Raw genomic sequence first — 14,708 nt, 5'->3', positions numbered from 1 at the left:
TCGGCGGGGCACGACACCGACTCTTGCACGATGTTCACCCCGGTATTGGCCTTCCAGGTTAGTTACCTAGACTACGCTAAGGAGACTCGTAGTAGCGATCGTTGTCTTTTCGCGGTGTCGTGCCCCTACGACTTGAAATGGCGCACTGCGCTGCGTGTGTTATGTGACATACTTGCCTTTGATTTGCTATCTGAGCTAATGCTGCTGCTTTCGGGAGATGTTGAACTTAATCCTGGCCCCGGACCAACCAACCTTTCCGATGTTTTAGATGCTCTCAAGCGGTTAGAAGAACACCATGCAGCCATGCGTGCCGACCTTGATCAATTGAAAACAACCCAAATCAGCCATGAAACACAACTAGCTGCACTTTCAAACCGAGTAGCAGTGCTCGAATTAGACGAGCGTAAAACAGTATCACCATCAAAACAGGTAGAGACTAGCCAGATTAGGCAGGACATCGCTGAACTAAAGGCCGCCAACATGGACGCGAATAACAGAATGCGCCGAAACAACCTGCTCTTTTTCGGCTTATATATGATAGCGACAAAGAATCGTGGACTGAATCGGAGGAAAAAGTTATTGCGCTGTGCAAAGAAAAACTAGATTTGAATCTAGAACCAAGCGAAATAGAACGCGCCCACCGCATTGGTCAATTCTCAACGGAAAAAAAAGCGACCAATAATAGTTAAAATGAATCACTACAAGGCAAAAGAAAGCGTGCTTGCATGTGGTCGTAAATTGAAAGAAACACCTTACGTTATCCGAGAAGACTTCGAATTCGCCACTCGACTCGCTCGCTCCAAATTGGTTCAACTCATTAAGCCCCGAGGGTGTCGCTTTAAGCTTCGATACGATAAACTTATCGTTGGCGAGAAATATTACACCTACGATCATGCCTCTGATACCATAACAGAAACAGATACGAACACCAAGCCCGCGTCAAAGATAAATGGAGCACGGGACAATACTCAGCAGGCCTCAAAGCAAGCCAAGTGACACTCTACTGAACTGCATGAACCGGTTCCGCCAAGCAATCGTCATTCACCCGCACTCATCAACATCGCTTTTACTAATATACGGAGTATTCTACCTAAACGCCATCAGGTTCACAGTTTCATTGAAGTCACAGACGCCGACATGGTCATACTCACAGAAACTTGGCTGCACCCAGAGATAGAAGACCACGAATTGTTCCCTTTAGACTTCCATTTCACCACATACCGCAAAGACCGCACTAACCGAAAAGGGGGAGGAGTTCTAATAGCCGTTCGTAACACTCTGCAGTCCTCGATTATCCGGCATGATAATATCCTAGAAATGATCTGGGTATGCCTTCACGACGCCTCCGGAAAGCTAGTGTTCGGTGTCTGCTATAGACCCCCAGACAGCCACGTATCATTCCCCGATTCCCTACGCCATGAATTAACGATTATGAGGAATGAGTATCCCAAAGCACCCATATTTCTGTTTGGTGATTTCAATTACCCACAAATTAACTGGCCATTGCTCTCGACACTAAGTTCGACACCTGCAAACGAACAGAAACTTTTTCCAGAACTAACCCTTGACTTTAACCTTCAGCAAGTGATAACAAGTCCAACGAGAGGAGACAACATCCTAGATCTCTTGCTCACAAGTCACCCGGACGACGTAAAATCCATTACTGTCCTTCCTGGATTAAGCGACCACATCTCTACGACGCTACCTTAAAAGAAGAAATCACCAACCAGCAAACTGATAAAAGACTACAAAAGGGCTGATTTTGATGCTATGAACAATGATATTGAAAAATTTTTCGACAACTTTCGTTGCACCTATCTAAATCGCACACCTAACTCGAACTGGAATTTGTACAAAGACACCCTACTACATTTGGAAAATAAGCACGTTCCAACACTACTTATTAAATCAGATACCAAGAATCAATGGTTTAACAAACGCCTCAAGTCTCTCCTTGGCAAAAAGAAGCGCCTGTATCGAACAGCAAAACTTCAAAATAGTCACTTAGCATGGGAAAAATATCGCTTGTGCGCCCAACAGTATACCACATAACTGACAAGTACTAAAGATAAGTTTTACTCTCAAGATTTACTATCAATCCTTCACTCTAACCCCAACAAATTCTGGCGCATGCTATCTAATAAACGACAAGATCGCCATGTACAACTCCTAGATGCTGATGGAGAACCAATCAAAAGCGATGACTGTGCGACCGCGCTCAACAATTACTTTACGTCAGTTTTTTCCGCTGCTAACGTTACTGCTAATGAACACATTCCAGAAATCTCACTTTCAGAAATGCCTAAAATCGAAATTAACCCTGATGGTGTATCAAAGCTTATTGCCTCACTGAAAATATCTACATCTGCCGGCTGCGATCAAATTAACAGCACGCTACTAAAAAATACCATTTCATTGTCTAGCCAGGTACTGCATCTAATTTTTACGCAATCCTTAGATACCGGGGTTGTCCCTGACGATTGGAAAAAAGCTCAAATTATACCCATATTTAAATCGGATGACCGCTCGTGCCCTAACAACTATCGTCCCATTTCCCTTACTAGTATACCGTCTAAACTACTTGAGCACATTATTTTTTCCAATCTTATGACCCACCTAGAATCAATGAACTTTTTCTATCCGAATCAACACGGCTTCCGGAAGCAGCTGTCATGTGAGACCCAGCTCGCCGAATTCATCCACGACATTCTACAATACTTAGATAACCTTGTCCAGATCGACGCTATCTTTCTCGACTTTTCAAAAGCATTTGATCGTGTTTCCCATAATCTTCTTCTTTTTAAGTTGTCATCGCTCGGCATTCCACAAACCTTGCTCTCCTGGCTAGAGCAGTTCCTTAAAGGACGTAAGCAGTTCACCTGTGTTAATAACTGTCGCTCAGCTTTTTCCGATGTAACATCCGGCGTACCTCAAGGTGCAGGCTTATCACCTCTTTTATTCCTCATCTACATCAATGGCCTACCGATCAACATAAAATCAAAGCTACGTTTATTCGCAGATGACTGCGTAATTTACAGCCCCATCCACGGCGCTAGCGCCATTGCCGCTCTTCAACAGGATCTAACCACTATCTCAGCGTGGTGTGACAAATGGCACATGCCTCTTAATCTAAATAAATGCCAATACATATTGCCACCTAGCGTTGCCAGGTGGCGCATGACTGAGGTGTAAAAGGAGGACGAAGTTGAAGAGGACGACAAAAGTGTCGCTTGCACGTTTACAAGTCCGGCCGCAAACACGAAGACGCCGACACGCTGTCACGAGCACCCGTTGACACTGGCGATACTACAGCCGATGACGATAGCGGTTTTCTAGGAGCCCTCAGCGCATCTGAGCTCAGGGATCGACAAAGAGCTGATCCAGACATCCTTCCACTCATCGATTATCTGGAAGGGCGTGATACGATTCTGCCTCGACACCTATCTCGGCACCTTGGTTCTTTCTGCATACGGCAAGGCGTATTGTATAAAAGAAACTCCCAGAGCCAAGACAGAACTTACCTTCTGGTAGTGCCATGCGAGCTCCGTGAGGATATTCTCCTTGCTTGCCATGATGAACCAACGTCTGGTCATTTGGGTTGCTCACGGACTCTTGCTCGAGTGCGCAACATGTATTACTGGCCAGGACTTTCCGCAGCAGTGAAACGCTATGTACGAAGCTGTCGCGAATGCCAGCGCCGTAAAACACCGCCCCAGAAGCCTGCCGGATTTCTCAAGCCCGTTAAAGTACCCCGCATTCCGTTCGACCAAATTGGAATGGATCTCCTTGGCCCTTTCCCTTTGTCGCAGGCCGGAAACAAATGGATAGTAGTCGCTACTGACTACCTGACTCGATACGCTGAGACAAAGGCAATCCCTCATGCCACAGCTTCCGAAGTAGCAGAGTTTTTCATGCACAACATAGTCTTGCCGCATGGCGCCCCTTCCTACGTCATTACCGACAGAGGGACAGCTTTCACATCACAGCTGATCGACCGCATATTTGAGCTGAGTTGCACGACCCATCGCAAAACCACAGCGTACCATCCACAAAGCAATGGCCTTACAGAAAGATTGAATAAGACGATTGCGGACATGTTGGCAATGTACGTCGATGTGCAGCACAAGACCTGGGACGAGGTGCTGCCGTACGTTACATTTGCGTATAATACAGCCTTACAAGAGACAACGCGCTTCACACCATTTCGACTTGTTTACGGACGCGAAGTTCAGAGCATGCTCGATTCCATGCTCCCGTGCCCAGATGATGACCAGCTATCCTCAGATGCCCAGCAATATGCCATCCGTGCTGAGGAAGCCCGCCAGCTCGCCCGTGTGCACATTGGGCAGCAGCAGACCACTGACGCGCACCGTTACAACCTCCGGCACCGCCAGGTTGACTACAAGCCTGGAGATCAAGTCTGGGTATGGACACCAGTTCGCCGTCCAGGCTTGTCAGAGAAACTCCTTTCCCGCTACTTCGGGCCGTACAAAGTGTTGCGCCGTGTGAGTGACCTTAGTTATGAAGTTATCCCAGACGGTGCCACACAACCAAAACGTCGAAAGCACAGCTCGGACATTGTGCACATTGTGCGACTGAAGCCGTACTACCACCGATAGCGCATGGCCACCCGCTGTGACCACTCTCTTGCTTTTCACACCATTTTTACCGGCCCTTCTCATTTTTTTTCGGAGGGAGGGGGTAATGCCACCTAGCGTTGCCAGGTGGCGCATGACTGAGGTGTAAAAGGAGGACGAAGTTGAAGAGGACGACAAAAGTGTCGCTTGCACGTTTGCGTCTGTGCTGCTGTGTTCTTGTGTCTGGGCTACCCCCTGCTATCATTGGTATCCTTAGTCACCGTGTACGTGACAATATCATTCTGCCGCAAAAACACAGTTATTGATAGCACTTACAACATAAAATCGGTCGCCGTCACGAGAACATCATCTTATAAATACCTACGAGCACACATCACATCATCGCTGTCATGGACAACACACATTTAGACCATCTGTTCCAAAGCATCACGCACACTTGGTTTTCTCCGGCGCAATCTAAAATCTGCATCACCTGAAGTAAAAAAGCTGGCATACATAACATTCGTACGTCCTAAATTGGAGTACGCGTCATCTGTGTGGCATCCATCACAATCGTATCTCATCTCAGACCTTGAAGCCATTCAAAATCGCGCCGCCCGTTTTATTACATCGCAGTACTCAAGAAATACCAGCGTAACATTACTAAAACGATCCCTCGGCCTTCAAACACTAGCAACTCGCCATGTTATTTCCCGGCTATGCCTCTTTCACTCTTTCTTTTATCGCTCACCAAGACATTTGTTGCTGCAGCCACCCCCACGTACGTCATCCCGCCTAAACCACAGTAACCCAATCGCACGCATTAAAACCCGCACCTCCGCAATGAGCAGTTCATTTTTTCCCTACGCCATAGTGCTCTGGAATGGCCTTCCCGACAACGTAATTACATGCTCCGATCGCCGCCTTTTCCGCGAGAAACTGGCTAATCACTTCTCATAAACATATTCATACTGCGACACCGAAGTGCCAACTGTTCCTTGTTTTCTTTTTGTATGTTTATTTCTTGCTTTTAGTTTGTCTGTATGTACGCCCCCCCCCCCCCTTATGTAATGCCTTCGGGCCTTTAAGGGACAAATAAATGAAAAAAAAAAAAAAAATAAATGAGCACCCCTTGCCTCTCGTCGTTGACCATTCTCATTCTGGTGTAGAAGACTTCTAGTGGTATGACACCACCGTCACAACGTTCGAAAAAACCTTCTGTCCTTGCAACTCGCTGTTGTTGTTCGCCTCTAACAACTACCGAGTTATCTGTCTTCTTCTCCTTCTTAATTACTCTTCTTTTTTCGCTCTTTGCACAGTCACGGACAGGCACTGCAAAATGGCAACACTGTGGGCAATGTAGCTCTCGCTACAAAACCTTTATTCTGCAAGAGGATGAGCCGGTGTAGATGATGAATGTCGGCATCTTCTCAGTCCGCGTCCCTAGTCCGGGATGCTGCAAAATCCCATCGCCTTTCGAGCCCGGCGTGCGAGAGCAGCTTGTGCCTCCGCACTCGAGGAGGAAGGTCTCCCAAGCCGGGGGAGGGAAGTGGGGTGACTGCGTTGACCGGCCCACACCATGCGGGATAGAGAACAGAGCTCGTCACAGTGTGGGCACAAAGAATTCGCTTTAGGATCATAGCGAGCAGCCTTGGCGGTGTTATTCGTCTGTAGCCGTCGCAGAATGCCTTCGGTAGCCCGGCCCTTTGCCGGTGGAGGAAGCTGGCAATGCCTGTCTGTAGTGCTCGACGATTTCTCGAAACCGCAGGAGCGGTCGGCTAGGATCATCGGTTGAGGAGGACGCGGATGTAGGTGCCCGGAGGTTAAGCGCTCGGGTAGCCGCAATCTCAACTTCGTTACCTGGGAGTCCCTGGTGGGCCGGCACCCACAAGATGCGTCTAGGTGAGGGTTCGGAGTATCCGACGGCGTTGTAGAGCATGTTATAGGGTACAGAACACAGGTGAGTTCTGACAGCTCTTGCAAGCGAAACGCGAGTCTGAAATCACAACCTTGCGTTGCGGGCCTACGATTGCGAGGGCGATAGCGACTTCATCAGTCCGGTGGGCACTCTCGGCGCGAAAGCAGAGCCCATTGGTTTGCAAGTTCTGGTGCAGTATGGCTGCCGTGTAGTGACCCGACGAAGTCGGACCTGTGACATCAACGTAGAACACGCCGAGTTCGGAACCATATTGTGCACCAAGCACCCGAGCACGCGCAGTTCTCCTGCCTTCGTGTGTGTGTGTGTGTGTGTGTGTGTGGAGTGAGGAGCTTGCTGTCCGAAAACATCCTGTGTGGCAGGATGCACAACAATGTGTTCAGGCCTGACATCCATTCGAGTGCGCCATACACTGTGCATGCAGAGCAGCATTAACAGGTCGCAAGGAACTTCACCTGGTTCTGTACATGGTAGGAAATGTAGTCCAAAAGGCGTCAAAGGTAACTGTTTTTTTTTTTTCAGGGTGCGTTTCAAGACATCCCAAAGAAAAACAGCATCGTGAGAGTCTAGAAAGATATGCTCAATAGTTTCAATAGTTACATATAATACATTCTACCGACCATGTTACGAAAAGACCTTTGCTCTGCAACCATGACTTTCCTGGAAGGGTTCCAGTATACAATTCAAAAAAGAAAGATCGCACTGAAGGCTTCACCGGCATTCCTTCCACTCTTTACAACACATAGTGTTCTGGGCCCTGCGATAAACAGGCACTGGCAAAAACACATCGGGCAGGTCTTTGTACATCTTTTTCCTTATTATAATGGCTAAATACTCATTTGAAAATTTCGACCCTAAGAATACTGACTGCTGAAACAACTTCTTGCAAAAAAGGACTTAACCCACTGCAGACAAAGACGACACTAAACTATAATCAGGCATTGATTCTGACAATCGCACTTGGATAACAGCTCTGAGAAAATCACTTTGTTGTCGCAAGAAAAAGAATCTGGTCACTATCTGTCTCAGAAATAAATGCGATAATCCTAGCCTTCCGTCGCGCACTTTGTGGAACAGATTGCATCGGCTGGAGGGTTCGCATGTCGACGCCCAAATAAATGTTGCGAACACTCTGTGCAACTTTTGCAGGGAAATTTTCGGAAAAGATAACACTTGCAGAACATAAAAAAAATCTTCGCTATTAAAAACGTATTGCACACTGTAGCTTTTGCAAACACAGAAAAAATGTGACCACTCCACTTGTTTGTCTGAGCCTTGACGCACTCGGCCTCGTCGGACCATTATTTTTTGCTCTCTCTGTAGTGGATTAGCGGCACGCCAAGGTACTTTCCTGGCGTGTCTACCCATTTCATTCTGCAATACACTTCCGGCGCGACTTGCCAGTTTCCTTACAAAATTCAAAACGCTTTGGCCAGCTTATTGCACAGCAGCTCTCATCACAAAAATTTACGGCCTCTTTTACCACTTCTTTCACACTTTCCTGGTCACATATGCCAATACACGTACTTCTTTATCACAAAAAGTGTAGCCTCTAAAAAGGGTTTAACGTCCCAAAGCAACTCAGGCTATGGAGACGCCGTAGTGGAGGACTCCGGAAATTTCGACCACCTGGGGTTCTTAGCGTGCACTGACAACGCACAGCACACGGGCGCCTTGCTTTTCTCCGCCATCGAATAGCGGCCGCTGAGGCCTGGGCAATACAGTTGAACGGGCCTGCCTGTAAATGGACCTTCTACCGGTAGCGCAATAGAGCACGCTACTGGGAGAAGGTCCATGTTATAGTATATGAAGTTTATAGTAGTGAGTTGGATTTATTTTCCAAACACTAGTTGAGTGCAGGGCTGGTCTCGCGCAGCCTGTGCGGAGACGCGTGAGTCATCTGTGAACATACCTTCACACTACCCCCCCCCCCCCCTCCCCCCTCTTTCAAACCATGGCAATGACAACAAGAAGCTGGTGAACCTGGCCCTGTCTTATCTGTTGAGGCAAGCTGGGGGAGGCGGGAACAATATAATGCGTCCATTCCGAAGGCCTGGAAGATGCTAGCTAGCACTGCAGTAATTATTGTGCAGCAGTTCGTCGCCTCGATAAAGCGAGGGGCTTCGTTTCTTGGAAAAGCCCGTGTAGCAAAGTCCTCCCCCTGTTTTCGCATGGCATCCCGGAGAAAATGGCGGCTTCGCGCAGCGCTACGGTCCATTGTCCTTCATCCGAGACAAGGATATGTGCATGCACACCCAGTGTGCCAAAATCAGGGACGACTGATACAAGATTATGAAGCCAAACTCATTATGGCACACAGTACATTAATCCACAAAAGTCAGCTGCCCAGTGTGCGAAGCATGAGGTAAAGTTCACACAATGTATTAAACTTCACCTCATTAAAGCTCACACAATATAGTAATGTTCATTAGAAGGAAGTGCCAATCAACCCTTCAGATGGAACTCCATACAGTAAGTTCGTGTTCGCACTACGGCTGTTCATCAGGGCCTTCGCAGCTTATGACAAGGTTTCCGTCACGCGCGCGTCGCTTTCATTCTACCAGCGAAAATTATATTGAAAGTCTAGCGTACTCGTTGCAGCGGACAGACACAAAGTGACCTGCACTTTGTATTTATCCCCTTTGTGTATTTCGATGTCCTTGAAGCGCTGTATTTTCTATCATGACAAATCAACTCCTCCTCCCCCCAAACATCCAATCTTATCAAACTACAGAGGGGTATCGCGCATAAATTGAACCATATTAGAAATAAGCCCGCTGAAGGGCGCCGTCCAGACGAAAAAAATATCTTTAACATGGGGTATGCGATGATTTTTATACAGAAACGCGGGACGCTAGCAAAGTGTGGTGGAACGACAAATCAAGATAATTCAAGCATAAAAACGCCTTACTTTCCTTCATGAATCAGCGATCACAGATGGATTGCTTTTGCAAAAGAACGCTGCCCTCGCCTAGATGAGACCACAATCCTAAGTCATGCTTGAACAAAAAGATATCACCCAAGCGTTCAAGATTACAATCGGCGGAACAGAGAAATGGATCTGTCGCTCTCGATTACAGCTAAACAGGGTCATCAGCCTGATTCAAGGCAGGTGGCTACGGGTTGTGGACTTTTGCATACAACCACACTTCGATATAGTAGTAAAATTCTGAGTAAAACTGGGCCCCCATGGTGAATATTACCCAATTCATCGCAGCATTCAGTGCGTGCGCCTCGCTGTTACCCTAACCGGTAGGGTCCCCCTATTATAAAGCTCGCCATTCGAGTATGGGTGCAAGAAGTGCGCGCGATAACGGTGGCATTGCAAGCCAAAAACGCTGCACGAGGGCCATGGCATAACAAAAGCAGTTGAAAGTAAGCGCTTATCGCGTACGTGATATCTGTGGTTCGAAAGAAGCAAATAGCACTACGGCTGTCAAGCCTCTCGCCACGAGGCTTTTATTTTTCGGGGGATCCAGTGGTACATGAAGCACGAACTTCGGCAACAAGGCACTGCACACTAAATTCGACACCGGGCCATTCAAGAGAAAGAAAACACATTGATTTTAAAGATCTGCGTTCAACAACAGCACACATACGATGAAAATGGAGAATATGCACAGAACTGGGTCACATTTCTTAAAAGCGCGAAACACGTGCGCGGGATTCCATTCGGTGTTTTAAGACTCCCATGGGTTGGTATGGCTTCATTTAACATGTTTCCATTCCGTGGTTATTCCGAGTTGCAATCAAACTTGATATTTAGCCTTCGTCGAGGAGCCGTGCTTTGATTGAGCGTCAGCATGGGAGTGATACGGGACGATGAAACGTGGTGGAAGATGCATGCTTTCCTTCACAGTCCGCCCAATCTTGATGTTCCCGTCAACATGGCGAACGTCCGCAGTCCACACAGCGATCCTGTCAACCTTTGTCCGGATCTGGACGACGGCACCGCACATGTTATCGCTGAACTCGCCAAAGTTTTCCCCGATCAGGCACAGCAGAACTTCGAGCCAGTAATTGTTTATAGTCGGTCCCTGGCCCTTGTTCAAGTTGAAGATCCAGCGACCGCCTTGCCTGTTGCGAGAGTCTTCCCACATGGGCTTGATGTCGGACTTGAAAAATGAGTAGTCACACCCGCTGCGTAGATTGCTGGGTAGCTCCACGTGGTGATAGAGGGCCCAGAAGTCTTCGACCGTGTCGAATGACGAGATCTCGACAAGGTTGTCTTCCCAGTTGCGGCTCTTTTCGTTCTTGTAGTACCAGAGACTCCAGCGATGTTCGAGTGGGTGCTTCAACGGAATTTCGAGCAGCGGCGCTTTTGCAGTTTTTAACGTGACTGCAGGTTCTATCTTGGCTGCAGGTTCTAGCTTGGCTGCAGGTTCTAGCTTGGCTGCAGGTTCTAGTTTGGCTGCAGGTTCTAGCTTGGCTGCTGGTTCTAGCTTGGCTGCTGGTTCTAGCTTGGCTGCTGGTTCTAGCTTGGCTGCTGGTTCTAGCTTGGCTGCTGGTTCTAGCTTGGCCGCAGGTTCCAACTTGGCCGCAGGTTCCAACTTGGCCGCAGGTTCCAACTTGGCCGCAGGTTCCAACTTGGCCGCAGGTTTCAGCTTGGCTGCAGGTTCAAGCTTGGCTGCAGGTTTCAGCTTGACTGCAGCTTCAAGCTTGGCTGCAGGTTCAAGCCTGGCTGCAGGTTCAAGCCTGGCTGCAGGTTCAAGCTTGGCTGCCTTACAACCTTTCGAATTCTTCTTGGCTTGCTTGCCTTTAGGCGCCATACTCGAAGACAGTTTTACTTCGCTGCGCGTGTCAGACGAACAAGCAACGCGTAGCACAGCCGCCGACTGTGTCACAAGAACTGAGAAGCGTTCAAGGAAGGCGCGATGGATGCCTTCAAGGGCGGTATTGTTAGAAGCACGTCACTTTGATTGGCAGCATGGCTCAGAAGAGGAGGTGCTACCACCCCCTTCCGATCTACGTCACGGGGGACGCACCAAGCAAGAGGCCAGTAGGGTGCCTCGAGGGCGAGCGCGTCGAGGTGCCCTCACCCTAGGGGCGAGAGACGTGGCCTGGCTTTGTTCGACCTAGTGGACAATACATTTGGGTGCGAGCGGCGTTGTATGGTGGGTTAGGTTAGGGGAGCTGTTTGCACCACTACGAAAGGCACGGGACCCTTACCCATTCAAGAGCATGCTCACTATAATAGGCAATCGTGCCCCTAAGTGCATCCTGCCCCTAGGCACAATAATAGTTAATTGTGCGCATATGAGCACAATTACCTATTGTAGTGCCCATGACCAGGTCGCTCCTGCCTTTCCCAGTGCTGCAAACAGGTTGCAGCTTGCCTGGTTTTTGTCAGTGTCACCCACTTGTTGTGCGGTGGAATGCGATAATTGATACAAGCGATACAAAATGGGTTTTGGAGGCATGTGCAAGGAAAGAAGTGACAGGCGTGCCGTGCTGGCAGGACCTGATTGTTCAGCGTGCGCACTAATGCTCGCGTATTTTTGTGGAAGATGATTTTGAAGAGGAAAAAAATACATGGCATCAATCGAGACCTACAATAACCTCATTTATAAGCACGGCCAATAGCATCAAATATTTGGCAGGATTTCAAGACCTTCTTTTTACTAACCACGCCTCTTCTAGGAACACAAAAATATCAGCCAAACGCAGGTTTTCCAAACATTTGTGATCATTTTCGCAGATACGAATCGCTAATGGGTAGCGTACGGGGAGTGTCTCGTACTTGTACTTGATCTAAATATGACTAAACACAATCTGAGATAAAATAAAAAAAAAAAGAAAAAAAAAAAAGAAAACAAGCTGCGCATCGCCGCGGTTCCACGGCGCTCCGCAAAACAGGGGGAAGAAAAGTACACCTCTGCCCACCAAAATAGTTTTTTTGGGCGCACCCACCCTCCAACCTGCATTCTTGACTTCACATTGTTCTAAAAAAGGGAGATGTCTTATCGCCCGTTCTCGATGCGCGGAAGAAGACCTTGGCTCCAGATGGGAGGGGAACCTCTGACGATAAAGTTTAACAGCGCTTCTCGGCCTCGTGATGGGCGAAGCCAGCGTCATTGCGTGAAGAAACCTACACTGTCCTCCGGCCAGAGTGGCGCATGCGCTAAGCTTAAGAAGCTGGAGCGCCGCGTTTGTTTGCTTGCTTCTTTGTTTGTTTGGTCGGTCGCTTGTTTGTTTGTTTGTACAATCCGCGTGACCATGGACATGCCTGCTGGAACTAAGCAACTAAAAACATGCTGTCCACACCCCGAGTGTGGAATGGCTCCCCCTTTTTTCCCGCGTCAAGAATGCCAGAATACCTGCTCTCGCACAATGGCCTGTGCGACAGGGACTGCATCCGAAGCTGGGTAGAGTGTAGTAGATGCATGCACTGCACCCAATTATTGTCCCCGAGTCAGGTTCTGCGGCCATTGCGCATGAATTTTTACCTCACATGGAAGCTGGCTTGCAGGTTTTGTAACTGGTCTATTATTATATCATATATCATTATATTATTGGTCTATTCAAGTGCATCCTTGGGCACGGCACGAAACCCGTTGTAAACAGTGTAAATGGCGGAGGTAATGGCCCTAGGCTTTGAACTCTGCCGCTCCAACGACGCTGCGGACGGTTGATCGTGTTCGGCTGGGAGGAGTCTGCCTCTGGAAAAATATATGCTACGCTGGTACTGCAAATCATGTCGTGCGCACGTCTACTCTCGGCTACTAGAAAGATATATATATATATATTTTTTTTTTCCTGAAGAAGCTTCTCGCTCGTCGAACGATTTCGATGTGAGACGAGGTTTCATGCTAGGTTGAGAAGTACTTCACTACATATAACGCGTATCTGCACTTTAGTTTGGTTGCTGTTTCAATAATCTTTTTCCTACACGTGTTACGCACGGCGTAAACACGTATGGGTGGAAATAGGGCGAGGCAGACATATCAGAAATGGTGGGGAAACATGCAGTTTCGTTTTAATTTTTTTAATAGAAAGATTGCCAGTCAGTGAAGGGCGTTTATTTAGACATGTAAGTACAATTCCAGTGCGGCTGGTGTTGGACCTCGTAATAGAGGAGCGAAAAACACACCTTAAATTCGACAGATGTATAGGCGCCTCTAGCAGCTGACAAAATAAGCATCCGATTTTCACTCATGAGTCAAGAAAAAAAAGAGGTAAGCATGCAACCCAAGTACGTTAGTATGATCATGCCAATATTTAAACGTGACTACATATTCTAACTACACATTATTTTTGTATTTTATCATTTAATATTTTTTTCAGTCAAGCACTCGTTGCTCGAGGGAAATTCGGCAACGAAGTACGTCACTTAGGCCGATGAATGTCCCCTACACATGCACATTCCTGCATTTGTAATTCTTCTCAATACGTGAAAAAATTGGGCAACTCATCAATGTAGCACCAGCATTATCTCGTGCCAGTTAGAAAGCCCCGAAGAAAAAAAAAAAGCGTGTGTGAGGACCAGTTCAATGCAAAGGGCTATCAATGGACATGTAGCGTTTTTAAATGCGTATTTACTATTTGTCCGTCTTGTTGTGTCACGTGAGTTTATAAATTTATCTTGATTCTTTTTCCTGCTTATTTTACTGCCTTTCACTTTCCCTCAGCTGGTTCCCTTTTTTTTTTTTTTTTTTTTTTTTCGCACCCTTCCACACCCTGCCACCACTTCCTTTCTCCTGCTGAGGGGTCTCCTTTCCAACTTCCCCTCCATTCATTCATATTCTTCTTCTATACCTGTTTCTTCCTTCCCCGCCGCCAACTGCCCCGCAGTGTTCATTAGTTAAGCTTGGTTTAGGCGTTTGAGGATGGTTTCTGAAAACGTATCCAGCGCTACACAAATGGCGAGGACAGAGAAAGAAATACACAGGACGGGCCCTGTAGAGGGCCGGGTTAACAGTGATAAGAGCCCGGTTAAAAAATATATATATATATTAGGAGGACCCTTTTAACTATCCACCACCCTATCCCACTCCTTGTTGCCATGTTTGTGATTTGACGGGTTTTAGTATTTCTTACGGAGAGCACTCGCCATATTTACTCGAAGAATCTGAGGACTGCTCATGAACAACGCCTGCGCATATACTTTCTCACGGAGCACACGGACAGACTGGAATATAGACCGAGCTATTCTAGTAAATTAGAAGACACACAACATCCTCCCTTAAAATATAGAA

The 14,708-nt window shown here is 47.5% G+C and overlaps 1 pseudogene; it reads right to left on the bottom strand.

Annotated features, from left to right (window-relative positions):
* Window positions 1–9,923: 9,923 nt before the first annotated feature.
* Window positions 9,924–11,731, bottom strand: LOC146199586 (eukaryotic translation initiation factor 4E-1A pseudogene; annotated as a pseudogene).
* Between the last annotated feature and the right edge of the window lie 2,977 nt (window positions 11,732–14,708).

Source organism: Amblyomma maculatum, chromosome 2, assembly GCF_055883805.1.
Source record: "Amblyomma maculatum isolate TAMU_Amacu chromosome 2, ASM5588380v1, whole genome shotgun sequence".
Taxonomy (NCBI): Eukaryota; Metazoa; Arthropoda; class Arachnida; order Ixodida; family Ixodidae; genus Amblyomma; species Amblyomma maculatum.
The sequence above is the reverse complement of the archived record's forward strand: the minus strand, read 5'-3'. Positions and strand labels throughout refer to the sequence as shown.